This window comes from Chanos chanos, chromosome 9 (assembly GCF_902362185.1).
Source record: "Chanos chanos chromosome 9, fChaCha1.1, whole genome shotgun sequence".
NCBI lineage: Eukaryota > Metazoa > Chordata > Actinopteri > Gonorynchiformes > Chanidae > Chanos > Chanos chanos.
This window is the reverse complement of record NC_044503.1, coordinates 35604602-35619483: the sequence shown is the minus strand read 5'-3', so window position 1 is coordinate 35619483 and position 14882 is coordinate 35604602. Positions and strand designations below refer to the sequence as shown.

The window sequence follows — 14882 nt, the reverse complement described above, 5'->3', positions numbered from 1 at the left end:
CCAACGTTTGCCAGCCATCCACAGAGCACGTTCAGACATTTGCACTCGCACACAGCAAATTCATAAGGGTTGAATTAACGCTAAGACAGCATACATGAGTCAGTGAGTGTCGTAATTCACTTATTAAGTCATCAATAAATAACTTTCTTAATTGAACGTTTGTAAAAGTTCTTTTTAACAATTATTTCTTGCTCTCAAAAGAATCCATGTAAAATGGTTCACATCGTATTCATAAATTCCTTATGCCTCCCTCTAGTGGTTGACAAGATATCATTTCGGTACAGGAACAGAACAAAATCAGTCAGTCACTGCGAAACTTCCGTTCCGTTGCATTCTTCAGATGAGTCATGGTGACGTCTGTTTACTTACCAAAATGGTTGTTTCATTCTTTTGATTCCTGTGAGCCTACTGGTGAGCTAATGTAGGCTCTTCCCATGCACTCGCACCTTTGAGAGAGTTCATTATGTAATCATGAATAAGTAATAAAAAGCAGGGCAGTATCTGGCAATGTTTGTACCCTGGCAATATACCCACTGTCAGCCTTCATCTCCCATGCCCCAACGGCCCCAGATACCATCATGCTGCAGTTACAATGCTACAATGCTTCGGAAATTTTGCCCGAAGAGAGTTTTATACACAATTCCCTGGTAAACAGCAAGTATTACACAGTTCTTTTGTTGTAAAAGAAGAGAAGAGAAGTGGTTTTGAAAGTCCATAAGATTAAAGTTTATTTAAATTCGCTGTAATGAGAGAAAATGAGCTGTGAGACAATGTTAACGCACAAGAAAGAGCGCTTTTTTCAAATACTACAGGATTTGATTTACTATTTAAGAAGAGCATAAAAAGAGATTTAAAAAAAGATGTTTCTGCACCTACAACTGCCACTAGGGTTACCGGGATGCCACAAAGGGGCGCCAAGAAAGAGTGAGGCAGGCCGACCGCAGAAAGGGCTAATGTGGGGGGGATTACCCAGTTTGGGAGGAAAATGTTTACCATCGCCACACGTGATCACGCACTCACATGCATACACGGCACAAACACACTGTAAAAGAGGTGCAAGAAGGGCTTCGATGCAAGAAAGAGCACAGCAATTAAGCATTCAGTAGGGAACCCGGCTATGAGACCACCCCCCCCCAGCCCCACCCCTACCCCTAACCCCACCCCTACCCCCACCCCCACCCCAGTACGACCGCCATATCACTGATTACTTCTATTGGAGAGGAAGCAACTAATACTGAGAAAAGCAAGAGCAGTTTTACCGGCAGGCATGTTTAAAACAAAACTAAAAGCGGTGAACGGTGAAGCAGACAAGCAGTGACCAGTAAAGCAGGCCAGACAAACAGTAAAGCGAGCAAAACAATAAACAATGAACTCAAGCATGTAGGACAATACAAGCCAAACAAACTCAGGCAAGCAAACTCTGATCGACGTGCCTACGGTAAACGTAACGAGAAAGTAAACTAAAGGCAAACATAGGAAGCTCAATACAAAACGTAACAAAAAGTGAATACACTCAAGGCAAACAGGAAGCTAAGGACAAAACAGTAAGAGGCAAAACAATTAACAGGCAAAACAGTAGTGGCTATAACCCTAGAAGGCAACACTAAACTGATTAAAATTTTTCAAATCAGTTCTGATAAAAGACTAAAACATTGAGGGTGGAGGGGCGTGTCGCCCAGGGCGCCATACCAACTAGAACCGCCACTGACAAACTCAATTCAAAACGTTGGTAAAATAGTGTTTAATGCATTCTCTTTTCAACCATACAGTAAACAAAAGTGCTTTACCGTGAAAATCACATTTTTAGACATCTAAGGACGAAATATCCGAGCTAAAGTCATTAAGCGTAACACATGAATTTGAAATGTTTGAAATGAATATATATATATATATATATATATATATATTTATTTATTTTATACTAAATAATTATACTATATATTCAATTTATACTAATTCAGTAGTATAGTGGTTTAGTATATATCTTTACGTATTAGGCCAATGTAGAACTTAGAGGACTTACAATGTCAAGAAAGAAAGAAAATAAAGAAAGTAAAACATGCATTGCACTTGCAACAAGTACGAATATGAACACAATCGTAAAATCCTAAAGAAAAGTAAAAAAAAAAAAAGAACGTTTTATTAGATTTGACTGCATTAAAAGTGAGACTGCAGCTCAAAGCTTTTATTTTTGATTTACTTCATAATAAACCCGGGAATAAACCATTTTGTTTTGTCACGTTTTATGAAAACAACAAAAGATGCAATCTCATCTGTATTGCAGAGACGTCTTCGACCCTCTTTCATTAACCATGTTGCATGTCTTTGCCAATCTTCTCCACAGTAAGCATTACTCAAGTCGGTTCACCACCAAAGTTGCGTGCTTCAAAATAAATGTCACGTGGTTATAGATAATCGGCCTATTACCTGTCAAAAGCCTACAAATACAAATATAAATAAAACTGCAGCGATTTAAATCTAATTTAACTCTATTAAATTAAGGTACAATTCTAATATGGCAGGTAAGTGCAGATGACAGAACAATCGAACAATTACACAGATGAAAACTTCATTCTTTCAATTTATTGCACTAGTCTAAAATTCTGAAAATAAATACTGAGTAAGGTTTTCAGGAAGCGTCGACAACGAAGAAGCATTCACAACGAAAATAAACCTGCAAAACCGTTTATGTGGAAATGTTAAAACTTCTAATAGAAGACTAGCTTATGTGTTGCTCCGTTTGGCATATCAACAAAATCAAGCATTTATACCACAACGAATTGGATAAATAGCGTTCGACCAAAAATAGGGCTTACCTAATAGAAGAAATTATAACAAGTATCAAGTATAGTCATGTCTTGTTAAAGTAAAGAGATGGAAACTAAAGCTAAGTACACTGACACGGAAGAGTTGTATGCATAAGAAAAAGATCTCTTTCATGTGCATGCATTTTTCCGGCCTCCGCGCGCTTTTGCTCTTCTAGCAAAATTGAACCGGTGTGAGATGTTCAGAGGGGCAGCTAGCGAAACCCACAAAAAACAACATGCCTGTTTACGGCACCGCGTATTTCAGCCATCAGCCTTCGCTTGCTCGCATGCAAGCCTTTCACGCGCGACTCGAAACTTTCCGTAACAGTGGCTTTGACCGCAGCGCTGTCAACAGAGGTATGAACAAAAACAAGAACACTCCACTGGCCTTTTAATCGACACACTTCTCTTTATTTGCCTCAGGGATGTTCTCTGAAGAAATAACATGGACACAGCAAGAGAGATAGAATAATCGCATTTTCACAAGAAAATTTTTTAAGAGAAGTTAAAGTTTTGATAATTCAGATGAATAAAAATTATGTTTTCTCAGAGGAAAAAAATCGCTTTGTAAATACTGTTAATATTGGCCACCGAAATTTACTGTCATTTTCTATAACATTTCAATTTGTATCCCGTGTGTGTGTGTGTTTGTGTGTGTCTCTGTGCGTGTGTGTGTTAAATTCTCTGGAGACTTGCCAATGGTATACTTAATGCGAGGAGTTCGAGCAGAATCTTTTAAGAACATACATGGTGTCAGTCACCTTGTCTAAGGGTCGGAAAGTTTGCTGTTGTTTTGTTTACTGGAAACTTTGGCCGCTGACCACAACAAAAGAAAGTTGTTTCGGTTTCACAAGCCACACAAGGCCGATCTTTCCACCTCATTTTGTTGATTTAGCCAACACAGATACTGTTGCAGATGTATGAGAAATGTAAAACGAGAAAGGCTTTATTCAGGCTGTGCTGGGTTTGGTCTTTTCAGACTCGTTCTGTCGGTTCTTGTAGAACCCCTGAGCCCAGAACACTGTAAAGACTCCAGTGATGAGAAGCAGGAGACCACACAGAGAACCCAGAACCATCAGCCTCTTACAGGAACTCCCAACTGAACTCATACGTAAATATAAGCAACATACAACTTTATCAAAGGACTTAATAAAAATTTCGCTTTAAACACGTGAAAGGACAGTTCTCACAAGCGACTGCTGATACAAAATTATAGAATTGATTTTCAATTTAGCCCTTAACCATATCTAAGGAATCTAAGGTAAGCTGACATTCATCAATTGTCATATTTACATATATTACAGGTGAAAATGAAAAATCAGTATCATGTCAGTGGTCATGTGCGTTTTGGCCGGTTGAGTGAGGACTCCTCATTACGGCGACACACACAATTCACTTCACTAGGCCTCATTTGTACTCTCTCTTTATCTGCTTTTGGTATTCATTCATCTCTTAGAATTCATCACACCCTTCAGTTCACACACGAACACACTGGAGCGATCAGGCTGGATACCACCAAACCCACGCCGGACAAGTGTGATAAGAGAGTCTGGGGGCGAAGGGTGGGAGGCTGGGTGGAGGGTGGGGGCGGGGGAGTGAGAGAGAGACAGAGAGAGAGAGAGGGACTGTTGTCTGTGGGGAGTTTTGATTATAACACAGTGCTGAGCCCTGTTTTGCTTGTAAACGAAGTAACTGCTCTAAAGCAATACATGAACCTTGTCTTTACTTGTATGATACAGCAGTGTAGCCCTAAACTGCAGAGAATTGATAACTGTAATAAATTAACAGTGAAGGTACTTGAACTCAGTGTGTGGAGATGACACAGACATCGAAGGGAATGAACCACGGGTATTGTGAATTTTTTAAAAGACGTTGCAGAGCAACAAAATGATGCTCTTGGTTACCGTGCTAATCCCGCCCGAGCTCGCTGGGCTGTGATAAGGAGAAGCTCCGTCATATATATGCTTCAGTTAGCACAGGGAACTGCTTCGCTTTCTCATCATTGCTCCACCAAAGCACAAAGCAATTCTTATCGCCAATGAGCGACCACAGTCCCGTTTACGTCCTCCATTTCCCGACTCACCCGAAGCCGAGTGATGACGCAACATAGTTTCCAGTGTAACAGTAAAAAGATACTGCTTAGGTCTATGCATTCACAGTAAACAAAATTCTCTTCGGGGTGTCACTGGGAACTGTAAATGCATTAAATATTATTATTATTATTATATAACAACAATAACAACAACAACAGCAATAATAATAATAATAATAATTATAATAATAATAATGAATAAATTAATAAATAAATAAAGCGATTTAACCACTTTGGGAGAGTTAAATGAGAACAAAACGCCATTGCCCCTCCTAGTGGTCATCGCGTGGTAAATAGCGATGAACTATAATGCAGAAAACTGGATGTAAATGAAATCGAGTTCGCTCCTTGATGCATAATATTTCAGTATTATATCCATTGGTGCTTACTACACAAACTAATGCATCATTATTATTAGAATGCAATCGTTTATGAAAAAAACAATAATATAATAATAATAATAATAATAATAGACAGACAGAGAGATACAGTGTTAATTACATTATAGTTTGAAATGTTCTTTTGTTTTTCATAGAATTGTCAATAATTCTAAGAGAGCGAGTGCTTTTACTTAGAATTCTTCACGTGTGCGTTTTTCATCCTGTTCAATTTCATATTTTTATATAGTTCCGTAAGTCTGACACTAAATTTTACAAAAGCAAACACATCTATCAGTGTTAAAAACATAAAAAAACAGCACCAACAGTTTCGCCGAACTTCAGGAGAAAAAAAGTAAAAATATATAATATATACTTTTTTTCTTTACGGATGGCGTTCACAGTGAGCTTGTCGTCGTTCTGTAGAATTGTACTCGGACTCGGCTGATGGTGAGGGTAACAGTTCCAGAATGGTCCGGAGCGTTTCCAGAGCAACGGTCATACTGTGACGCGTACTTGCTTAAATAACACAAGAGTTCAGCATTCTTTGTCGTGTTTTGATGGTACCAGATGACATGCTGGAAACCTTTTGAATATTCTGAAACTTTGCTTTGGAGTGTCACGTCTTCTTCAACTTGTCCAAATACAAAACTGTCGTGATGGAGTAAGCAGCTGGAGCGATCTTGTTTAGGAAGAAAAAAGATATGACAAAAACTACACGAGTGAATGTAAGCTAGTTTCATTCAGGGTAAAAAATCTAAATTAAATCATTAATCACAAATCTAAAAGACGTCACTCTTACCCAGTGCATTGACCCACAACAGCAATTTTCCATCAGGTCTAAAAATTCAGCCACTAGCACTACTACATAATTACTGTATACGATGAATCATTTTTTTGCCCTTTCAATGGGTCTGGCTCACCAAAGCTGAAAATAGGTATCAGAAGTACAAGCATAATGATGATTATCGTGTTTTATTTAACCTCAAGTCCATGATTGTGATATGACAAAGTCACACATACAATAATTCTTCAGTCTGACTTGGTGCCCAGCTGACCCACCACTGTTAACTTTAGTCTAAATAAGGTGACCAAGGCTGCATCAGAAATGAGTGCTGTCTTGCAGGTCAGAAGTTTTAGCAGCTTGTCACCTCTGAACACATCTCTGAAATCGAAAGAACAATGTTTTTAACCATTTAAACCATTGTGACCGCAAAAAATGAAAGTTGCACCTCCTATGTATTTTTGTGCGTGTATGTGTGTATGTGTGTGTGTGTGTGTGTGTGTGTGTAAACGTGGGGGTTCAGAGCAATGCTGTTGGAGATGTTGCTGTTTCTAACATCCCAGATGTAGGTCTTGATTTATCTTTGTGGTGAAACTTGGGCCTTTTTGACCGGAGAGGTGCAGATGGCCAAGAGTGCGTCTAAACGCACCAGCAGAGATGTCTGCAAATATTCTGGAGGACTTTTTGCCTGTAAACACAAAACGTTACGCTCTTTCACTTAGAGGGATACAAAATATCATCTTTTAAGCTGATACCCCTACCGACTAAATAATCCAGAAGCCCGGATAGCTCAGTCGGTAGAGCATCAGACTTTTAATCTGAGGGTCCAGGGTTCAAGTCCCTGTTCGGGCGAGTCTTCGATTCCGCATGGTCTAATCAGAATACTTTCTTATCAGAATACTTACCTATCAGTAACCTTTAAAATGGTAAGAGCAACATGTCCTCATTAACCTGCTAAAAATGTACACTCACAGACATTGATGGTAAAACAAATAAGTGCACTCATTCAACCCCACAAATACACAGACATGCACACAAAAATGGTAAAATAAATAAACAAATTAATGCATACATACATAAAAGTACACTCATACACACAGAGGCATGCCTCTCCACATACAAAGACTATCGTGAAATATCGTGACTGTAAAAGGAGAAGAATTAATAACCGCTTAGAAAAAATTAACGACCGCTTCCGTTGGCAACGGGTTTTGGGCTTCTGATTCACATCTTTCGTATCATTCAGCAAGTAATCCATTCACATATTGTAACGGAAATTCAGGGTAATTTGTATCGACAATCTGCGGACAATCGAAAGCATGAAACGAATGGGGACATCAACTTCAGCTGTCCTCGAGATGTGCCATTGATTCTCTCAAACTGTATTATTAATGGAAATATTCAATTTAATATCAATAAACGGAATGCTTGGCCTATTAATCTGCAACAAAAAGCTGACGATTCTGCAGGGAGCCGAACACGTTGCTACGGAACACTAGTAACCTTAAAGTTATATAAAGTTATTGAGGGACTATTTTTCTCAGCGGAAACCACGAAACGAAAGAAAAAAAATCATTAAAATGATATTTTGTGTGAAGTTTGTTTTATCGTTATGGCAAGTAACCGTATAATAAACGGGATAACGTGTAGTATACTATACCTAATTTCTTAACCCTCGAGGAGTGAATTCTTTTAACAATGCCTTACCCTGAAGAGTGAGCCCCCCCCCCCCCCCCCCTCTAGAATTCCATACTAACGTTCTGGAACTAAATCCCTTATGGTAATTGTTGCATCATAATACGGAGTTCTCTGTTCTCTAACATTCTAGTCACACATTTGTGATCGCATTCCCCGCGGACCAAGGGGGAGTTCATCACATAATTGTGATTGTAGGGTTGAGGAAAGCTCGCCATATTCGCTATGATGACCTGCTCGCTGTGCATTATCTCGCCACCTATTAAACAAATCAATAATTTGACACAAAATATTCATTAAAAAAAATATCATTTATTACAGCAAAAAAAAAAAAAAAGTTCCATAGGCACGGTCGGCTATTCATAGCAGCGGTCTGCTATTCAGAAATAACAGACTGTAAAATGCCTTAGTTGACCAATCAGTATTAAACAAAGCCATGTAATAATTAACGTTATCTCATTGTTCTAAACTAAGCAAAATTGGTCCACGGATAGCACATTTTCATTGAAAACTGTGATTTGCCTGATACATACTCTTCACATTTTAGACTGATAATAACACTGATTTTAATTTGACATGAGCTAATTTCAGGCCTTGGAGAAACGGAATAATGGACTGTGCAATCTGACACTCATGTCCCTAAAAATCTCGGAAATTTAACTCAAAATGAAGTGACCTGACCCCCAACATTTTCACCAAAAGACACTTAGCTGTATGATAATAAACATACATTTAGCTGAAACTGTCACTGGCAACTGCGTAAGAAAAAGACCATAAACACAATACTCAGTCTGTGCTACCGCCTAGTGGACAGAGTTGTGCCAGTTTTTGCACGTGTTCAAGTTATGGGCAGGATTTGAATAAAGCACTACAAAAAGACGAGCCAAACTTGTCGCCGTCCTTCATGGTAGATATTGACCATGAAATACGATTTATAGTAAAACTGCGTTATCGCCTTATGTCACTTGTCAGAGGATCATTTGACCAGATGAAGAACGCACCCTTTCAAAACATTTCATTGAGGATTACCACAACAAAACAAGGCAGGAGCCATTCACAGCCATTCCCAGAAGAAACTAGCCATTGGGGCGCTGTTCATGGTCCTGAAATATAAAACGTTCTTACAGACGTCGTTAAATAATTACAAATCGGTCGCTGTGAATCATCGAGAAAAGCTGCGAATGTGGTTCATGGTGAATATTCCTAATGGGATGAGCTTTGCATAGACATTTACTATCGCTGGACCCACGTGTGAATTGATAAACCTGACTCCTTGCACTACGTCTTTCAGTATTCCGTAACTGTCTCGACCTGCTCTGCACTTAATGCTCATGCGGAGCCTGCCGTTAAATTTATGTGTATAGTGTGGCGTTAAACACGTAGCGTGTACTGGTGCATTCAGGGTGGGAGGGTGAGCTGGAGAAGAAGATATCCTGGTTAGATATCTGGCAGGCAGAACCCAAAAGAATCATGTACATGGTTGAAGCGGTGTATGATGTTCTACCTAGCCAGGCAAACCTCCACGTCAAGGGTGGGGCAAGGGTGATTCTCTAGCATGTCCTCTGTGCCCCAGAAAAGGTTCACTCGAGCACATGCTCAGCAGCTGCCCAACAGCCCTGGTTGGGGGGGGGGTTGTTGATCTGCAGCTGATCTGTTCACCTCTCCATCAGACTGGGAGCTGCAAGTCGACTTTGGCAGTCAGCTCACGTTCCCAGATCACATTGTGACAACTTTGTTGAGGCCAGAAGTGATGCTGTCATCAGCCTCTTCAAACCAGGCGCTCCTTATATAGAGCTGACAGCTCAATGGGACGACCATATGGGGGAGGCTAATGAGCAGAGGCGGTCCAAGTACCAGGAGCTGGTGGATCGATGCCAGAGGAGAGGCTGGCCCCAATGAAGTAAAGGTGTAGAGGCTGCGCTGGCCGCTCACTGTACAAGGTCTACACTCTACTTGGTATCACTGGGGCTGCAAAACACTAAGCCATCAAGTCCACTACGGAGGCTGCAGAGAATGGTTGTTGTATTTATCCTGAGTCCTGGGAGTCTCCTGGAGAGCTTACGTTGGCTCCTCCCTTTATTTCACACTTTTGAGAGAGTTCACTGTGTCATCATCAGTCAATGGTAGCTAAAGAGCGGGGCCATCTCTGGTAGTTTTGAAATTCTAGTCAGATACCCACTGTCACCCTAATATCAACTAACAGACTGATATCATGTTAGATGTCACCCCAGTTCTCTCTCTCTCTCTCTCTCTCTCTCTCTCTCTCTCTCTCTCTCTTTTCTGCCCATTCTTTGTTTGGATTGTTTATGCACTTTCTGACCTCCCTTGGTAATCAAACCATTACTTCAACCTTTTCTTGGTTAATCCAGTCCTTTTCTGTTTCATTTGAATATCCTTGGTTTTCCCTGGTTTAATGCTGTGGAACTATGTTGTTAATGTGTCAAGAATCCCAAAGCTTGTGTTAAGAATACTGAATTCATTGAAGTCTTGTGTTAAGCTTGTGTTGTGCTAATGAAACTGAGAAATCTTCATAGAAATCCAAATTGTTCTGCAGTCTGTGACAGAATTCAGCACCGCTAAACCAGAGAAAACTAGGGTTAATTATACAAAACAGGACTAGATTGACTAAAAAAAGCTGCAAATGATTTGATTACCAAGGTTAACTAAGGGAAACCAGGAGGTGCATTAACAAACAAAACACAGACTGACCAGCAGAGGGGGCAAGAGAGAGGACTGGGGTGTGACAAAAGAACCGAAGTGGTCTGTTAGGTATGTCCTCAGGACCAGAATTTAAAACTAGAGATTCATTTTAAGATATGATATCCTAGATGAGTATATATATATATATATATATATATATATATATATATATATATATATATATATATATTTTGTGTGTGTTCCATTTAAAGTTTGGTTTTTCAGGATAAAACTACACCGGAGGAGTTTAGAGTCTGTCTGTTACATGCAGTCTTACTGTACAGTCAGTTTCAAAGCTTTACAGCAGGACACCAGTGTTTTTCACATTGCAGAAATATGGAGTGCATCTAAATCCATAAACTAAAATATATGTTACCAAAATGTACCCTGTAAACTGCTCAGGTAAATTCCAAATAAACAAACAATGCTTTGCATGTTCCTTTGTTGTTTGTATTGTTGTAATATGATTAGGATATCAGATATATGTAATAATAATCTCTCTCTCTCTCTCTCTCTCTCTCTCTCTCTGTGTGTGTGTGTGTGTGTGCGCGTGTGTGTGAGTGTGTGTGTGTGTGTGCATGTGAATACGTGTGTGAGCGTGTGTGTGCACGTGCGTGTGTGCGCGCGCGCGTGTGTGCGTGCGTGCAAGTTTTACCAGTATCTTCTCTATTCCTCTATCACTAATGAGAACATGTTGCTCTTACAAACTTCAATTCCTCCAGCATGAACCTCACACCACCGCTCTCCCACCTCAACGTCCGTATCTCAGTATTCAGTTGTTACTTTGAAGCTGTCTGAAACATAGCTGTAGATACCATGACCACAGATACACCCCCAAGAGTTCAAAAAATAAATGTAAACGAGTATTTAATACGTTCTTTAATGTGACTATAAAGTGACCAAATGTGTTTTAGTGTGAACATAACATGTTTTAAAAAACGATTTAAGGAACAAATATCCAACCCGAAGTCATACAGAGTCACACATGAACACACAATTAATTAAAACATCGTGTTTATGACGATACTGATCTAATCAAAAACACTAAAAAAAAAAAAAAAAAAAACACTATTTCTTCACATATTACTACAGTATGGAGCATAGAGGAATTTGGCAATCAATAAAGAAAGAAAGAAAGAAAAAAACTTGTATTACATATCTTACGGTTACAAGGAATATTATTATACATATTATTATTTTGTTATAATTGATTTACTTAAAATCCGTCAAGATAATTATCTATCTACATTCACGATAGTTTAACAAATGATGCAGCATATTTATCTAATCCTGAGTTTGTTATGTCTGGTGTTGTGGTTCTCAGAGATATTAATATTATGTCGAGAGAATGCGCGTTATAGCGGTCTTTGCTGTTCTCTCGCGGCTGCTTTCAGTGTATCACAACTCGTAGCTTTTCATAGCCTGGTCATTTTTGTATTTCTTTAATTATTTTACTTTATTATAAAACTCAGAAATGAGCTACGTTATCAGAACAACGAAAGACATAATTCCGTCTGTATTGCACATATGTCATCAAACTTTAGTCGTCAGTAGTGTTGTATTAGAGTCTCTGTCAGTCTCCTCCGCAGTAACCTTCGGAGCTGCTCACGTCGGTTCCCCGCCAGAGTTATTTGCTTCGGAGCAAATGCAATGTGGTTATAAATAATCGGCCTGGTATCTTTCGAGAGGGCTAAAACTATAAATATAAATATAATTATAAATATAAATATAAATGAAACTACGGTCACAATAACCAAACTGAATTCTTGAAAGTTACAAATATGGTCGGTCAGTACAGGCAGAGGACAGAATGACTCAGCCATTGCAATGATGGAAATTTCATCGCTGTAGCAATTTTTAGTTTATAATTTATCATTTATAGCCTACAATTCTACAAATAATCTCTGCGTACGCTTTTAAAAAAAGCATCCACAACAAAGAAACGTTCGCAAAACAAATTGAGCCGCACAATTTTATATTTGGGAATGTTAACACTTCTAATATAGGACTAGCTAAGGTGTTGCTATGTTTGGTATATCAACAAAATCAAGCATCTATACCACAATGAATTGAATAAACGGCTTTAGACCAAAAATAGGGCTTACCTATTAGAAGAAACTATAACAACAAGTATAGTCATGTCTTGCGAAAGTAAATGAATAGCCTTTAAATAAAGGTTCTCTTTCAAGTACATGCATTTACCAGCTCAAAATCGCAAAAGCACAATATGTTTAAATAACTCATATAGCAGAACTAAAGCAGTGTGAGACGCTCATTAAAACGGCTTGTGAAAACCGCAAAAAAAAAAACAACAACATGAGCATTTACAGCACTTCCCCTTTCAGCCATCGACCTTCGCTTGCTCGCAGACAACCCTTTTTCGCACGACAAAAAAACTTTCCATAACGTACAATGGCTGACCGCAGCGCTTTCTTCAAAGGTATAAACAAAAGCAAAAACAAACTCCTGACCCCATTGGCCTTTTTAATCGACACAGTTTTCTCGATTTCCCTCAGTAACGTTCACAGCAAGATTGACATAGAGAACGTTAAAGCTGTGATATTTAAGATTCCTCAGATGAAAAAAAGAAAGAAAAAAACGATTTAGAGAAATAATGTTCAGTCGCTGAAATTGCAAGATGATTTATTGTCATTTTCTATAACATTCCACATTGCCTAGCAAGATACTGTTTGTAAAACAGATATCATTCAGCATTTAATAAGTCAGTGACAAACAAGAGGGAATAATCAGCAGAACCCATAATCAGCATTGCAATTCTTTCCTGCAATTATTTTTTATACACGCACTCACACACACACACACACACACATATATATATATATATATATATATATATATATATATATATGTGTGTGTGTGTGTGTGAGTTTTACTCAGAAGTGTTATGTGTGAGAGTCTATGTAATAAACTGTTGAGATAACTCTTGCCAATGGCTTGTTCAGTGCAAAATGGTTTATGCACAGTCTTTTAACAAAACACAAAATGTCAGTTACATTGCGTGAAGGTCGGAAAGTTTACTCACTGGAAACTCTCACCTGTCACCACTGTGAAAGAAAGTGGGTTGAGTTTTACAACTTTAAAAAAAGACTGACCTTTCCAGCTTATGTTCTCCGTTTTGCTTACAAAACATCCTGCTGCAAATATAACAATAACATAAAACAAAGCCAGTTTATTCAAGCTCTCTTGTTGAGTTTCCGAGCCCAAAACGTTGTAATGGTTCCAGTGGTGAGAACCAGGAGACCACACAGAGAACCCAGAAACATCAGCCTCTTACAGGAGCTCACATCTGAAATCATATACAAATATAAACAACATTCCGCTTCATCAAATCTCAAAATATTACTATAAATATATGAAAGGCCAATTCTCACAAGTAAATGGTTCATATGAAATCTTAAAATAAACTTTGGCCCGTAAGCGACACATGCCAAGATAAGTCACATCCAACGCATATGAGAAATGATTAATTAAAATCAGTATCATACCAGTGGACATGTATGCTTTGGCTGACTGGATGAGGACTCCCGTCTCATTATGGTGACACACACACTTCACTGTGAGTGTGTTCTCCACTCTGGGGAGTGTGATGACAGACCATCGAATAAATGACCCGTCCTCATCTATCCTTCTTCCTGTCTCTTTCGTTATGTTCCCTTGGTTTCCGTTCATCTCCCAGAATGGATCACTCCAGCCTGGTCCCCCACCCTTCAGTTCACACACAAACACACTGGATCCATCAGGCTGGGTACCACCAAACACACGCTGGACAGGGGGGATAAGAGGGTCTGTAAATTCAGAGAAAGAGAGAGAGAGAGAGAGAGAGAATATTGTCGTCATGAATTTGCCTCTTTCCAACTTCATTAAAATTCATGATTGTTGATTCCTGAAGGAAAAGGAAAAGGAGAATAATAATAAATCCAATTCCTATTTCCTCATTTCCTGCGGCAATGAGCGGTCAGTAGTAGCACGCACACTTCTCATGCAAACAACCATCACAGTCTAAGGCTAGTAAACACCAGAGAGAGAGAGAGAGAAATGTCAGCACACTAGAAGAGACCAAGCTCTCAATGTCTCAAAATGTCTTAATTTAAGAACCTTGAATCTGATATACATTGAGACATTATAATTAAACGAGTAACGCTGTACTTGACCATGACTTTACGTCGATAGTAATTATTTATGCATTTGCGTTTATAGAGTTGCAGGTATATTTGCATTTCCACAGTGCCTGGTTTTATTTAAAAGTAAAAGTGACTTCCGCTGAGATTGCGGGAAAAGCCTACACTGTCATCAGTACAAGTTAAAGATGAAATAAGCTTAACATGTGGGCTAAAATAAAAATCTAATAATGCCAAAGTCCACGGTCGACGTTTAACCATTTTTTAACAGAAGTGGAAAGGACAACA

General features: G+C 38.9%; 1 non-coding gene across 1 annotated transcript; it reads left to right on the top strand.

Moving 5' to 3' along the window:
* Positions 1-6839: 6839 nt before the first annotated feature.
* On the top strand, positions 6840-6912 carry trnak-uuu (transfer RNA lysine (anticodon UUU)). Its single transcript has one exon. It is a non-coding gene; the product is annotated as a tRNA-Lys (tRNA).
* The last annotated feature ends 7970 nt before the right edge of the window (positions 6913-14882 follow it).